The sequence below is a fragment of the Chaetura pelagica genome, unplaced genomic scaffold, assembly GCF_000747805.2.
Source record: "Chaetura pelagica isolate M959 unplaced genomic scaffold, ChaPel_1.0 scaffold752, whole genome shotgun sequence".
Taxonomy (NCBI): domain Eukaryota; kingdom Metazoa; phylum Chordata; class Aves; order Apodiformes; family Apodidae; genus Chaetura; species Chaetura pelagica.
The window spans coordinates 212,771-229,062 of record NW_009952270.1 but is presented as its reverse complement, the minus strand read 5'-3'; positions in this window follow the sequence as shown (position 1 = coordinate 229,062).

Sequence of the window (16,292 nt, the reverse complement as noted above, 5' to 3'; positions counted from 1 at the left end):
CCCCCCCCCCCCCCCCCCCCCCAGCAAGGCTGCAGGCATCTGAACTCTTGCTGCCATGCACTAGTAACAGTGAAAATACAGCAGGTTGTAGTGCAAGCATCCAAGGAGCAGGTAGAGCCTTACATGGTGAGCCCCTTCTAACACTGGCAAAACCGACAGGCCAGCAGGTTCACAGTCCAGCTTAAGATCTCACTTCATGTCAGGGACCAGAAGGTGCATCCCCAGGATCCTTGCTCCACACGGAAAACAGAAAAGGGGAGGATGGAGGCAGGAGAGAAACACAATTTTTCTTTTAATTCAAGTAACTGTCATTCCTAGTAAGCAGTTTAGTGTTATGTGTGATCTATATATATGGCTAACAGGCCAGTTGCTAAACTTTAAAACCAATGCACACTTGAAGAGTACCATTTAAGATGCCTATGATGTAATTTTTAAAGCTGCTAAATGCCCAAAGCTCTTACTGCTGTACAGTGAAGACCGCAGGCAGTCACTAGGTTAAAACATGATCCTGAAATGGGCCACACCAGGACTCTGGAAACGACCACACCGAAGACACACCTCAAAACAGATGGCACTGGTCATGCTTCCATTTAGTAGGATTACTTGCAGGACAAGAAGCTGTCGTGGGTATGATTTTCTTTGCCAAGCAGTCAAAATACGTATCTCCACAAAATATAAATCAGCATGCTTATGTGCGTGCTGGAAAATAAAAGGGAGTTTTGCCCTTTTCACTGCAGGCATTTCCGTAAGTGCACCACTATGGTACCTGAGCCAAAGGTTAATTTGGATGTATAGACCAGCTCATCAGCTGTTTCCACAATGCAGAACACCTCCTCTAGTCTCTAGACTGAAACCTGTAACACCATGGGTGCACAGGCGTAGGTGGTGGCCCTCTCCACAACCACAGTAGGTCAGAGAGAAAAGGTAATATTTTTATGGCTAAATACAGGGGGATGTCAGTGGTAGCAGGGAGACACATTAGAAGAGAGCCATTTTTGAAGCTTTCTCTGTTTGCTATATATCATGCAGGTCTACAATCACATGTGTGCCTTGAACTCTTGGCCAATTCCTTAAACTTGGCTCCTGCTGCTGGGAAGGGGAGGATGGGACTATAAGCCAGGCACCGCCTGTGTAAGGCCCTTGGGGCTTAACGCTGCTGTCGTGGAAGGAGAGAGGCACAGGCTTCCTCCGCTGTGATAAACCAAGTCATTGCTGTGTGTAGCTTAGGTGCAAATCTGTGATCCTCTTTCTCTCTTTGTACACAAAGAATGAAGCTGATAGGGAAGCTGACATCTAAATCCTCACTATTGCACATCTGAGATAACCCTGGTTGGTTTTGTTTTTCAGACTCATATATGAGACGGGAGAAAGAAGGATTTCAACCTTTGCCAAACCCTGTCGCCAGCCCCCCGAGTTACAGATCTATGAACTCTTACATGGGATGAGGGCTCTTTGCTTTTATCTCTCTGTGCAGCACATGTCCTCAGCCCTTTGCAAACAGATGTTTTGCCCTCTGAAAGGGAAAAGAGGAAAAAAAAGAAAGAGCGCGTGAGGATGGGGAGCGGGGAGAGAGAGAGCATGAGCAAGAATGCTGTCTGCAGATGTCAATCAGGACTTCAGTCTAGGTCTAACCTGCCAGTTCTGCAAAAGAAGGATACATGAATTTTCTAGCTGGATAGTCAGTATCATCAAACAAGAGAATTGTAAGATTTGGATTGTAATGTAGTCTCACATTCAGTAAAAAAAGCCTTGCTACATGGAGACGATGTGGTACTGAGGAGCCTATTCCTATCACCTTAGAAATTAAAATTTCAGTACAAAGATCCTAAATAAATGGTTGAAAATAGTACAGCATTTCAGACCATTTTTGTAGAGCATGGTAATATTGGCAAGGGGGAAGTGATTGTAGGTAGAATACTGTCAGCTTTGGGGAAAGCTTTCTCTGCATTTAAAAAAAAATACATGAAGGAAAATGTTATTGGGAATAAAAAGTCTAAAGAATTACATGTAAACAGAGAGTCATCTCTGCCTTGGCGTTTAGCAAAAATCAACTCCCCCACGCCAACACCCTCCCCCCCAGCCACCCACCCCCCCCCCCGGTGTCCCCCCCGGGGAGCTGCCACCCCCCTGCCAATCTCGCCCCCACTTCCTCCTCCCTCCTGCTCCCCCCCACCCCTCGTCAGTGCAGCTTTCCCTAGGGATAGATGGCTTCCCCACACACACCTCCAGCAGCCTGACAAATAACTACTGTTAACTCAATAATATCCCCCTCCAAGGTTTTTTAATTACCAGCCATCCACAGAGCACGAGACTTGCAGGTACAGAGAGAAGGGCCAGAGAGTCAGGCTAGCAACAGGGGGTCACAGAGTTTGGGCTGATGTAGGCTTCATGCCTTGGGACCACGGCCCCTTGTCCTCCACCCACATGGCAGGGCTGGCACAGACAACCTGCAAACCCCCATGGATTCAGGATGGTGCTGCCCTGGCAGGTGTGGGATGGGCAATGTGCTACTACATTTGGGAAGAGGGGTGGATTTGGTCCTGCAAGGGCTGATGCGGAAAGCTGCTCCTGTGGGACAAGGGAAGACCCTGCTCCACCACCTGAGGAAGCACCATCCTGGACAGCATTTGTTTATACGGCATCTTAAATGGGAACCAGAAAAAAGGGAGGGAGGGAAGATGGGAAAAAATCAGGTGCATTTCTCTTTGTATATCTTTACCAAATACATCTCTTTTCATATATGAAAAGGTCTTTTTCTTTCTTTGCAAGACAATAGTCTTATTTTGTGTTTGTGGTTTTTTTCCAGAAATTCATGGGTCTGTGGCCTGAGAGGCTTGTTGTTAGCCTTGTATTAAAAGGACATGTCTAACTGAACTTTCAAACAGGCTCTCCACCTAGCATTTGTTTGTTCACACCCATTTGCACTCTCTTGATTTTTAACAGGCCTGAATAAGGCTTATTTTTTTTAAATAATCAGTTAATGAAGTTTTATCTGAATAGTCATAAGCCTATTAGTGCTCAAGTTGTCCATCAAATCCTCCCTCCCCCCAGAAGTTAAACAAGACCAGAAATCCTTTTGTACTCAAAATAACATGCTGGGAAGAAAAGAAGGAGGATATAAAAGCACAAGCCCCACATTTGGTCCTTTTTAAATCATAAAGCGACACAGGAAAAGGGGCATAAATGCAAGGCACTTTTTTTTTTCTTTTAACCCTCTTCTTCTCCTCCTCTCTCTCCTTTTTAGGTTGCCTTTACTATGAAGACACTGGTGCTTCAAGCCTTTTGCTTAAATCAAGAGTGTAAGTTCAACACCCCCATGAGGTAACCTGTACCCCAGGAGGGTGATGAAGGGAAAGGGGCACTCACCCTGGCACTAGGGAAGGAGGACCTTGTGCAGGGTGAAGACTGGGTCCTCTGGTGCAGGAGCAGGGCAGGGGGTGATTGCCTAGGAAGGAGCAGGCACTTTTGGACAAGGACAAGTTTTAGGGGACAGCACCAAACATGCTGGGCTTGGTGGCAGGGGAGCAAGCAGACATGTTGTGCTGAGAGATGGCCTGACACTGGCCTCTGCACCCTGGGAAGGGCTGAGGGCGGCAGTCAAGGGGGAAAGCGTGGCAGCCAGGGCCTAGGAGCCCTTTGGCAGCCGATCCTCCTCCCTGGGGGAGCATCCTGGCAGGCGAGAGAGCCCCCGCTCCCCTGAAATAAACAGCAGCCTTCCCAATGCTTCATTAAACTAACACAGCTTCCCGCCATTGCCCCGGCAACCGACACAGGCCTCCTGTTTGCCAGCTGGGGGAATTAAAGGCAGCCTGGCAGCCAGCCCCCGGCTCCTCCAACAGCTCCCCTTACACTGTCAGAAAGCATCCCCAGGCAGGGGAGGAGGCTGGGTGACCCCCAGGATGACACCTGAGATGGGGGGAGGCCTGCCTGTCCCCACTCTGGCAAGCTGCAATCTTCAGGGAACCAGGGATCGCAGCACTGCCACCAGTGCTGGTGCTGGAGGGCAAGACAAAGCTGAACAGCTTGCCAAAACAATCTCTGGACTGGAAAAGGACTAAATGACTGGATGGTCCAATGGTGCAAAGGTGGAAGCTACTTCCCACCTCTGTCCAAACATGATCGATAGCTCACATCAATTAGCAACACACTACTCTCACTGCCCATCCACCAGCTGAGTGAGCAAATTACGCCTTCGTGTCCCTGCTTTTCTTCCTTTCTCTTAAATCACATACACCGTGAAGTAAGCCTCAGCACAAGCCCCCTGCTCCCACTGACTCCTTCGTGGAGGACAAGCTGCCCTGTGCTTCGCTGCTTGCCCTTAGAGAAAGCCATCTCAGGAAAAGCCCCAGATGAAAACATCGATGTTGTACCAGCCTCAAGCACACGGATGCCCTCCCATCCCTCTGCCTGCTCTTGGTCCCTCCATTCACCAGGGGCAGATGGTCCCTCCAGGCAAGGCAGGGATGTCCCTCCACATGGCCTCAGCAGAGGAGCTCGTTATGCTGCCCAAATCCCAAAATTAGATCTGCTGGGCTGGTGCGGGTGCAACGTGCCAGCTGCTTCCAGCACCTTCCTCCCACCACCACCCCAGGCTACCGACAACACAAAGGAGGCTCACCAAATTGGTGAGGAGATGAAAACACCTTGCTTCACAATAGCGACGAATAAAAGAGCACTATTCACTCACTCGGGCATCCACATCTGTTTTGTCCTGTTTTCCATGACTACTGGCTGTAAGCAGAGGTCTCACAGGGAGGAGCATTAAGTATTTATTCCAGCTTTCAGTTTTGTCAGCTTCTGATGACACCAGTGTGTTTTGATTCTGCTTGAAAAACTACATTGCTTTTTTTTTTTTTAATCCAGGGATCCCAAAACAACCCTGCAAAGGTACCTCCAGCCTCACTGTCAGTACCCCAGCTTTCCACACCTCTGCAGCACACATTTTGCAATGAACTTTACTCTGTCCAGAGAGACCTACTCCAATCCTGCTTCTTAAAAATTTGCATGCCCTACTTCTCTCTTATTTTGTGAAAATATTTATCTTTGTGAAATACTACTTAGCTACACTTGGAAAAATTTAGAAAAAAAAAAAAAAAAAAAAAGGGAGGAAAATAAAGAAGCAAGTACATTCCAGATTCTGGCCACTACTCCGCATTGCACGAGGAAGTGGCACGTGGAAAATGCGGAGCTGTTTATAAGCCTTAAGTAACACTCTCTGGAAATCTTGCAGGGACAAATGTAAAGGCAGCACATCCAAGCAACCCTACGAAAATTACCCCAGAGATACCACCTCAGTGAAAGGAGACAGCACTGTAGTTAAGAGTGTCTGAGCAAATATCGAACAGAGGGAAATAAGGGGCAGGTTACCCTTCTTCAGTCTAAAGGTACCAAAAAGAACTGTAAAAGGGAAGTCTTTTAGGTAAAGTGGAAGAAGTATGAATACTTTGACATCATCCACTATAAATGATAGTGGGAAGAATACTGCCTTAGCTTTCATGCAGAATGCAGAGGAAGGGATGCTTTCAGCTGCTTGCAGAAGAAACTGCAATGGGAAGATGTGCATGTAGACCACCACAGGCAACGGCCATCAGACTGGGAAGCCTGGTTAAAAGCTGCAGGCCTGCCAGCAGTTCTGGATTAAACACGTCTGCTACTTTGGAAGTTTCTGATAATCTCATTTTCTGGTTGTCCCCTTGTGCAGGACTCTGACCTCTCAAAAAATCATGCACACTCAAAAAAAAGCAGGTTTCTAATTCTTAAGCTTTTCTTCAAAGCAATTAGAAGTCAAATTCTGGAGACTTAAAATCAAATTCCTTCCCCCTAACAGAAACCAATACACGTTTAAATTTCATATTTTTCTGGCAGTGCCAGGGTGCAGAGGGAGAGGAAACTGACAAGCCCCAAGGCAAACGGACACCTGCACCAATCTGGACTGCTCTACACCCTCTGTCCCCACCTCTCCAACTCAAAGGACTTGCAGCCTGCTGTTGCCAAACCCACTTTTATTTTTTCCATGCTCCTCGCTAATTAAACCTTCAGTCAGGTCTGCCTCTCCTCCCACCTGGGCTAGCTTAACTCCCTGCTTTCACATTTTTTTCATTCTTCCCCAGACCCAGGAGATTTAAGTTTCTGGAGTCTCAAAGCTCCCAGAGGACGGGGTGGGTAAGGTTGCTCAGGCGGAACATGGTCCCCCTCTGCCAGCCCTCCTCTGGGGCTGGATTTCAGAGCAGAAGAGGCTGCTGTCAGCAAGCCAAAGGCGCGCAGGGGCAAAGGAGGTGCTGGTCTCCGTGTGCGCACCGCGTCCTCCTTCCTCACTGCTGCCATGCATGATTAATCATCCCTGAGACACGCCTGCTGCTTCCCTCTGGCTCTCCAACAACCACAACAGCGGCGGCGGCAGCAGTTGAGAGCAGAGAGACCTCCTCAGGTTCCCGGCCCCGGCCCAGCGAGCATCTCCCAGCGGGGACCTCTGATCCTCACACACATCTCTCTCTCACACGCGCCGGTCCGCCTCACGGCCTCGCAATTAATCGCTCCCCTCCCCCCATTTTCAAACTGGGCTCGTCTCCCACCCCTCCCCCACCTCCCATCCATCTGTGTCTAATTGCATTTCATCTGTAGTCATTCTCTGGAAAACTCACCGGGAAGGTGTCCAGGAGACTAGCACAAGCTTAAACACGCGCTTGACACGGGGAGCCGGGGGGGAGGCCGGCTGCTCTGCCAGGGCGGATCGGGGGTCCCAGGGAGCTGGCCCCTGCCACAGCCCACCCCTCACCTCCCCACTGCCAGCCTGAGATGGGGTGCCCGCCGGTGGGCAGGGCTGGCAGCCGGGGAAAGGCGGCAGGCAGCCAGGAAGGGCCAGCGAGAGACGGCGGGGCAGAGGTGAGGCTGCTCAGATGCCTGCTCCTGCTCCCCTCCTTCCCCCGCCGAGCCCTGCCAGCCTCCCGGGGAGCTCCACCGAGGCCAGCGCGGTGCAAAGGCAGGTGAGACGCAGGGTCCTGCCGGCATGACCTGCAGCCACTGGGATCCGGGGGCTCCCCTTGCCTCCGGGACGCCACTCCCTTCCCCAAACAGGCCCTTTCCATTCGCACTGCCGCCATCTCCCTGTCTTCTGATGGGCACAATTCAGCCGGCTGCATCCCAGCCGTGGTTGGCACAGCACACAGCCCCTCTGTTCACACAGGTTCTCGGTCTCACCCCACCACCTCACTGCTGCTTGGATCCCTCAGGGCCTCCTGTAAAAACCGAAAGTTAACCAAGAGCTTGTTCACCCTGGGACAGGGGCAAAAAGCCAGGCTCCGAACAGGCAGCACAACAGGCACTGCACAACAATAGCCACCCTTACACCACTGGAGCGAGAACTCAGCTCTTAATTGTGTGTGAAAAATGCCCACCCAAAACAGTCCAGAACAGCTAGGGAGCCATAAACTCACACCCCAGCTTACTGCATGCTAACTTCCTTGCATTAACAAGATTAAGCGCATAGTGGTTTTACGCAGCAAACAAGGTTTCCTCCTGGAGAGGCAGCCCTCATAATGGGCTATTTAAGGCTTTAGACCTGAGGTAGAGATGTTCAACCTTGAGGCTGAGCACAGTCCACAGGTTCGTCTTGCATAGGCTGAAACCACCTGGCTTCACACATAACATATGTGAAGGTATGGGTTAATGCATGGCCACCTGAAAGGTCAGCTTGGCTCTTAACAAAGGAAAGGTTCACCACCTTTGCTGGAAAAGCCTGTCTTCCAGACAGGGTAAGTACTGAACTACTAATATCACCACCTTAAGCCTTGCCCACTTGCTGCCAAGATTTAAATAAAATAATTCACAGCTCTGATAAGGGTGGCCAGTTTTCTTTAGTAGGCCAGCAACTCTGACCCAGACAAATCTTTTTCTGATTCTTTCTTCCAACCAGCCAGCAGCTCTGCAGGCAGATTTGCTTCTACCCAGGCTAGCGGTGAAGAAAGCAATTACAACCAGGTACCTTCCAGTCTTTACCTTTCACTTGACTTCCATTGACAAAAGGCTACCCACCAAAATCAGTCCGACAGACAGCAAAGTAAGCAACATAGTTACCATGACTAACAAGTTACCATTTGCCAGCTAAGTCATAGCACCACTGAACCAACCAACCAACCTCCTGATGGTTTAAGCAAACATTTTACTGCTTATTGCAATGTAGAAGGATCATAGTCAACTACTATAGCCCAGATAACAATTTATAATCTCATTATGGTAAATTAACTTGCTGGCAATTGTCTGTTCATACATTTTGTTCTGTCAATATAAGACTGAGTCAAACCTTTTGGTTCCACCAAATGCCACAAGCCAAACACATTTCTGCAGTACAAATGCAATGCCATTTGTGGAGAAGTGCAAAAAGCTACTACATTTCTATCCTTTTAAGCCCCTTCTCAAGACAACTATTCTAATGAAAACTCCCACATTGAAGCTACACATCTCCAGAAGTAGATTCAACACAAACATATGTAAATATATCTTTCAATAAGATCAAACATCATCCTGCCTTGTCCCTCATTCTTCCTGTGTATTGGACACAGAACTGAGAATCTCAAAAGCCTGGATTCAATTCCTGGTTTTGACACAGACCTTCTGCACCATCTTGAACCACAAAACACAATTCTTTATGAGGCTATAAAATGGGGATGCTACTAGTTTTGACACAAAGCAAGGTAGAATACATTCATCAATGCTTGTAAAAAGCTCTATACCAAAGACACAGGTTGTATAAATAACTAAATAAAATATACACACCAAATCTATCAGCGCCCCAGAACTCTGACTTTGTAATCTACAGAGAAGGGTATTTTCCTGATGCTTACCCATTTAATGAAAACAAGTACCTACGAGAGAACAGACAGCACTCCATCTGCAGATGAATTTTATCTGCTTTCAATGCTAGTTCAGAGCCAGCACATGCTGAGAGTAAACAAAATCCATTACAAGACAACAATTTGTGACAAATGAGAGCAACACATGGACTGAGGACCACTGAACAAGTTCCCACACATGTCAGCATCCCCACACATGTCAACATCATGGAAACTCCCATCACCCTTCCAAACTCTTGCAGAGGTCAGGAATTAGGCAAGAGACAGGAACTTACCTGCCCTCCTGCTGGCTAGTGGCACTCTGCTCCATGTCAACACACATCCTCCACACTGTCAGAGAAGTTTTTACTGGCATTGTCTAAACTGTATCATTACAGTGCAAGGACTGTCAACCCTGTCTTTTTCATCAGCAGAGTTCTCCTTATCAGAGAAGAAAGCACAAAAGGGAGAGAGAATTACGTACACACGAGCAGTGTTTCTCCAATGCTCAGCATAAAAATCTAATCAAAATTGTACCAGAACGGTGACGTGAAAAGCACCCTGCCAAGTCAGTAATAAATATAAAATTTGTATCTTACACTTCCACAATATATCACCTCTACTTTATGCATTGTTGGGACTCGGATGAATCCCCAAATCAGAACAGATTTGTACTGGAATTTAACATTTTTGTTGGCTTCACATTCAGTCAAATTACACCCTTAAGCGAGAGTAGGATAACAGGCACTTAAAATGGCCCCCTGACTGCAGAGGCAGCCATTTTAAACGAGGCCCAACTCCTTCCAGCCAACAGACAAGTTCCCTGAAGTTCGTCCCCCACCCACCCTTTGCCCCTCTCCTGGAGCCTTGCACTCAGTCCTGCTCCCCCTCCCATCCACCCTGTGACAGAGGAAAGACAAACTGGTATTTTTAAGGTGCATAAACAGCTGGTTCAGCCCAGCAGGCCCCATTGTTGATATCCTAACTCCAAACACAAACCATCTAATTCTGGCGGTGGTAGCCTCTGAAACCTGAGCAAGCTTCAGTGTAAAAGACAATAAACCTTTATCTTCTTGGCTTTCACCCTTCCCAAACAAAACCACCACACAGATACTATCCATAGCATGCACAGAGATCAAGACCTATGTGTTGTGCAGCCAGCTGCAGAAACAGCTCCTCATTTTTGTGAAGACCTTGTGAATTGGGAGAAAAGTACAGGTAACAAGGAGTGAAAAGTCATCATCCACCTTCCTGTGGCTCATTATCCTAATACCCATCACTGAATCCTTCCTGACAGATGCATTTGCCAGTGACTCTGATGGGAACATTCAGCAATGCCATTCTTTCCTATCCTATTAGTATTCTTCTATGACAAAACCATGTCCATTTTTGGCCAAACAATCTAACTTTCTGAAAAAGAGATGCACAGAAGATAGGAGGTATTAGAAAACACCAAGGAATGCTACAAATCTAATAGCACTAGGTACCTTGAGACAAAAGGGCTGATTATAGTCCTTCATACCATATCTGATCACTGCAGGTTCTAAATAGGAAATTCTGTCACTGTCTCTAATGAAACAGAGATGATCTCAAACTCCTTTGCCCTATCACTAGTGGTAGCACAGCTAACTAGGGATGGCAGAAATGAAGTGTGTTGCAAGGTTTCCTTTTTGTCAGTAAGGTTTTGGAGATTTTAACATTTTTCATGGTCATATGTATGATGTTATTGGTGGCACTGCATACAAACTAAGTATTTGGGGAAGAAAAAACCCTTGGAAGCCACAACCATATGAATGATTTAAAGCAGTCCATCCAAAGAAGGAAAAGGGACACTAATACTGGGAGACGTTTCCAAAAGCAGGTATATGATAAAGGTAGGAGTTCTGTGTTCATTTTTCTGCATCTACACTGATGAAATCAGGACAGCTATTTCACCTCTGGCAGAAGAAACACAGCTGCAGAACACTCAAGAATCAATTCCTAATATTAAAAAAAAAAACAACAAAAAAAACCCCAAAAGCTCCACAATGTCATTTAGCTTTACAATGAGACGATAAACTATGCACCATTTGTCTTCCTTTTCCTAGTAGAGATAAGACCCTAGAACAGCATCACCCAAACTGCAGTCCACAGGTCACTGCTGCCCTGTGAAGCATAATAGGTGGTCCGTGCAGCATGCTATCTGCAAACAACACTCACTGAGCCATGGCACCTAATAAAACTCCCCATCCATTGCCCTGTGTCATTTTTCTCATTATCAACACTGAATGTTTTTATGCCCACATGACAAATAAGCATTTACATATAAATGTAAAACATCATTTAGGGTGCATCTGTTTTGACCAAAGGGAACAGACAGTATAAGACCCTTCCTGAGAGAGCGAGCCATCACAACTGAAACATCAGCATTTTCTACTCGCAGCCATTGCAATGTCACAGGCATAGGAGATGCAGGATGGATCGGTGGGCAGATTCTTGGAGAAAACCATGTAACAGAGCTACTTCTATGCAGAGGTGGGCAAATAGCTGTGCTTGTTGCATGTGCTTGAGGTATTATTAGCAATTTCTAAAGCTGGAAAGCCTCAAATTGTTTTGGTTGCAACGATACCTGAAAGATGGTATTTAATTCTGGGCTATACCTGATCCAAAAAATCATGACAATATAGAAGGTTACAGAAGAACAGCAAGCACATTACCAAGAACAAGAAATCAATTTATAAACACAAGGACTAAATATGGGAGCTTGCTAAGCAATTGCAAATGAGCTGGGAACTGAACTGTCTACAAGCCTCTGACTGGTACAAAACTAAAAAGGGGATTGTTCAATGCTACTGGAACTATGCTTGGGTCCAGTGGAAAAGAAGAAAGGAAAAACATGGCCTGTTGCTGCATGGGGAAAAGAGGACAAATCACCTTAACAGAGAGGCATACAGTCTCGTCTTCTCAGGAAGACATTGGAAATGCAATCACTTGGGACAGCTAAAACTAAATTGAATGCAAACACCAGAAAATGCAAGGAAGAAAGTATCACATCTACTGTGTTTTCATCATGTGTAGAGCTAGGTAATCAGATCAGTGGGGTGAGTTTTTTTGTTGTTGCTGGCTAACAGCTATTCAATTCCACCTGAGTGGTGACTTACTCTTCACTTCTACCTTGACATTCTTTACTCAAGTTCCTGTTTGGGATGGTCCCTATCACACAGAAGTGTGACACACCAGTACCTACAGTACAGCACAGTGTAAAAGCCTTCAGGCAGAACAAGAATAATCAGATAAAGATGCTGAATCAGGCTGATTGGCTTTTTTTAAATTTATGTATTTCAACAAGTAATTAATATTTTGAGTAGAGAAGGCATTTGTCAAAGAGTCACCATATTCACCCCTTCAATTAAGGTTTTAAATGTTCACATTCATAGATTCATTTACACCTCCCACTTGTCCTTCAGCAATGCCAGGGAAGACCAGAGTTTACATTCCTCGTGTCCCAAAGACAAAAGAGAATAGGAAAATAAAACCAAATCCTCCAGAAAACAACAAAACACACCAAAATTGCAAAAAAAAAACCAAACAAACAAACCAAAACAAAACTAAGAACAACAACAAAGAAAAAAGACCAAAGCCAAACCTACCAGGATGTTTATCCATCTCCAGAAAGAAGAAATGGTGTCCAAGTTGAGCTGTTCAGAAATCTCTCTCCTCTCACATGCAATATTGCAGCTTCAAGACGAATTAGAGGAACAATTTGGGCAACTGGGGCATTGCCAGGCACTGGAGGAGAAGATTTGAGTGCCCCCAACCTGGACACAGGGCTGAAAGGCCTCACCCCGTCTCCACACCCCAATGGGGGCAAGGTGGAGGGGGGAAGGTGTGGGGGTGGGGGATCTGGGCCCCCTTAGCACCTGCATAAGGGCCCAGACATTTCTGCTGTGAAGTCAGTGTACCCCAGCAATGGACCAGGTACGCTGGGGTGGCTGAGATATTTGCATATGTTAATTGCAATGTGAAGGTGTTTGCGCTTGCTGTGCTCACTTGTTCAGGGGAAACAGTGGCGGGATGCGACTCTACCTGTGCTGTGCTGGTGACGTCACAGGCTGCTATTTCCAGTCTGGTTGCCATGGAAACCACCAGGCCTCAGCACCAGTTAGCGGTTCAATATATAATTTACTTATTCTTTTTCACCTAAATGATTAGGACTCAAAATACAGAAGCATCTCACAGACCCTTAAATCTTCTGATAATTTCGTAAGAATTTCTTTAAGGCAAAGATCAGTCTGAAATACTGAGCTGTGCACTCTCTAGGGAAAAAAAACCACAACAAACTAACAAAAAAACAGGCAAATAAAAGCCTAAAAGAAAAAAAACAGAACAGTTCTCTCCCCCATGTCCCCTGCTCTCCCAAGTTTCAAGAGAGACAAATGCTGTGGCTCCTGGAAGACTTCACAGAGCTGTCACTATCTGAAGGAGATGAGCCGATGGCAAAGGAGGAGATAAAAGCCCAACACGGAAGCTGCTGCATCTGGTGGATGGTCCATTCCCCTTGGGATGCTACATCCTGCCATGTCACACACGCAGCACTTGCCCCATCCCATGCTGCTGGTGATAGGTGGCAGCAGAACCCCCAGAAAGTCTCTTTTGGCTCCTACAGACAACTGTCATGCATGAAGGAACAAGTCTCCACTCCCTATTAATCTTGGAAGCAGTAGTTATGAATCCTGTTTGTCAGTGCAACACCAGCCCAGGCCCTGGAGAAAGCAGCCCCTCTATCTCCACCCCCTCTTACAGCCCCGGATTGCAGCAGTTGCCTGCATGTTCCACTTTCGACCCAGTGCTGCGGTCAGAGGTTAGGTGATCCCCCTGCTTCTCCACCACCTCATTAGTTACTGCAGAAGCTTCTGCAAGACCCAAAGGTTATGCTTCAACAGATGGGTCCAGTGAGAGAAAATACAGGTATTTTTACTGGGAGAATTTTTAAGTGATGCATCTATCTTCAGGCACTTTTAAAGTTCTGGTCTTAACATTTCTTACTGTGCTTCATTATTTTTTTAATTTGTTTCTTTCAAACTGGGAAGTTCTAAGCATTAATTTTGAAAACCAACTGTTTTGTGACCAAACCACGTGGTTTGGTAGAACAATAGGAATAGCACCAGCATCACTCAGTTTCAAACCAGCATCAGCCACCCCCTTCTTATTTCCCAAAATAAGTCATCACAAACCATCCCCACTGCACCCATTCTCATTGCTGGTCCTTCCTCACCTTTTCCCTTATTACCTCCCATTTCTTCCAACTCCTTGACTCAACCTACCCTTCTCCAAACCACTGTTTTCATTTGTGCTCTACTTCCTTTCCTTCTTGAAGCTGCAGCATCTCCTTTCCTCTCACCCTTTTGCATAATTCTCCCCATCTCCCAAAGCTCAACACCACCTCACCCCCATTACCCCTTGGTATGAACTTTCTCTTCTTCTTTTTCCATTACTGGTCCCTTTCTGCTCTCACCCTAATTGTGCTGGGTCTTCCCTCCTCAAATACTAGGATCTGGTGCATGCTTTACCAATACCAACAGCCACAAAACCTTTGAGATTTTACCAGGAGCTACTCTGTTTTCAAAGCTAACAGAAATAAAAGATAAATTCACAAGTGACTGGGAAAAAACCACATGGGAAGTCAGTAGTAAGTGCCAGAATAATACACAAAATCAGGCTGATCTGTACTCCAGGTCACTTCATCATCTGGAACTGGATCACACCATTGACAAATCAAAACAGATTTATGCCAAGTCTAAACCAAAAACAGTCACTGGAAAAAATAATGTCTGTTGGCTGTACATCAAGAAGCATGATTAAAATGGTTATTAATTTCTACTTTTTGGGGGAAAAAAACAACAAAAACAAACAACAAAGAATGTCTTCAAGCCCCCTTTGCTACAGAAACTCATTTCACATAGGGAACAAGGCAAGGAAAACATGTAGCAATGACTTTAGCTATGGGAAAATGACTGAAAACTTTGCATCAAGCTGACAGCTGACTCAAAAGTCACCACTAGGGCTAAGATCTTCCTTCTCCACACAGCCTACAGTGGTCTGGCATATCTCAAAACCTGCAAGGAAAAAAAAAGCCACTGATTTCATAGGGAAGTAGCCTAAGAGGCTGTTTGCAGGATGAAGTCAACTACATATGGTTCTATTTATTTGTTTGTTTTGGGGTGGGGAGAAGGAGTCAGTGGCAAATTCTCAGCCCTAACAACCAGCTCACAAAAAAAGCTTATGAAGTCAAAAGTTCCTCAAGGAAAAGAAACAGTCTTAAAGTTATATTTATTACATAAATGCCAACATATTTGCAAGCTTCTAAAACTCAAGCAGCATCCAGCTCAAATGACTAAAGAGCATTTCTCCTTGAGGCCATCATTTGAATCTAGCCTAGATAAAACTGTAATCCAAAACTGCCTTCAGATAGCAGGTCAATATAGTTTACACAAACCCCTCCTCTGTGTACAGAGGTGATACAAAACAGGTACACTAGATGGGTCATGTCCTAACACACACTTAGACCTCTATATTACAAACCAAACACAGCTGCATTTGAATGCATGAGCAGTTTTCTGCATTTTCTTTTAGCTGGGGGGGAGGAAATCACCTTAGGAAACACTCTACAAAAATATCCCTTCTCTGTGCTTTATGAATGAGAATTCACATGGAAAAAGGCAGGAAATGAGGTAAGGTTGCTTTTCCCCTTGTTCCCTATACTGTAGCCGCAATGCAAACATACATTTCTAAGTTTAAGAATATAACCACATACTTGTATATGAGCTGCATCTCATCCAAGTGCTGGTCACTTGGGAAAACTTTGAAATTCAAGAATTCTGCTACTCTGATCCTACTACCATTACCAGTTGGGAGCTAACATACATTTCTTTTTTTTGTTCATCCTGAAGCTTTGAATTATAATTTGCTCATTAGCCTAATAAATATCTCATCGTTGTGTGGCCTGTAACAGCAGAAACAGCAGATATTATAGCAGTTCCCCACTGCATCAGAGGAAGCTCATCTGACCTCAGCATCCCACAGCACCATAAGCAAACACGGATCCAGTATAGCCATGATCCTCATGGAGCTTTCCTGCTAACCCAGACGTAGCAAAGCAAGAGGCGTGAATCTCCTCTCTCCAGAGCACAAGCAGGCTCTTCTCCAGTCACAGGAGAAATAATCCTATCCCCAGAGGTTTTCTCCATCTGCTCCTGGTAAAAAAAAATTAACTATCTATGGCACAGGGGCAACACATACCGTAAAAAAGGTTCACTTAGCTTGAGTGCTTTGGTTGTGCTGAGTATTTTAGTTGCGACCAACATAATTTCCTGCCATTCCACCTTTCCCAGGTTGCCCCAACATTTGTCCTGAATCTGTGTGGAACTCCTATTTATAATTGATCCAGAGCCAGGCAAAAATTCCCTCTTAGAACAGAAGGGTAAG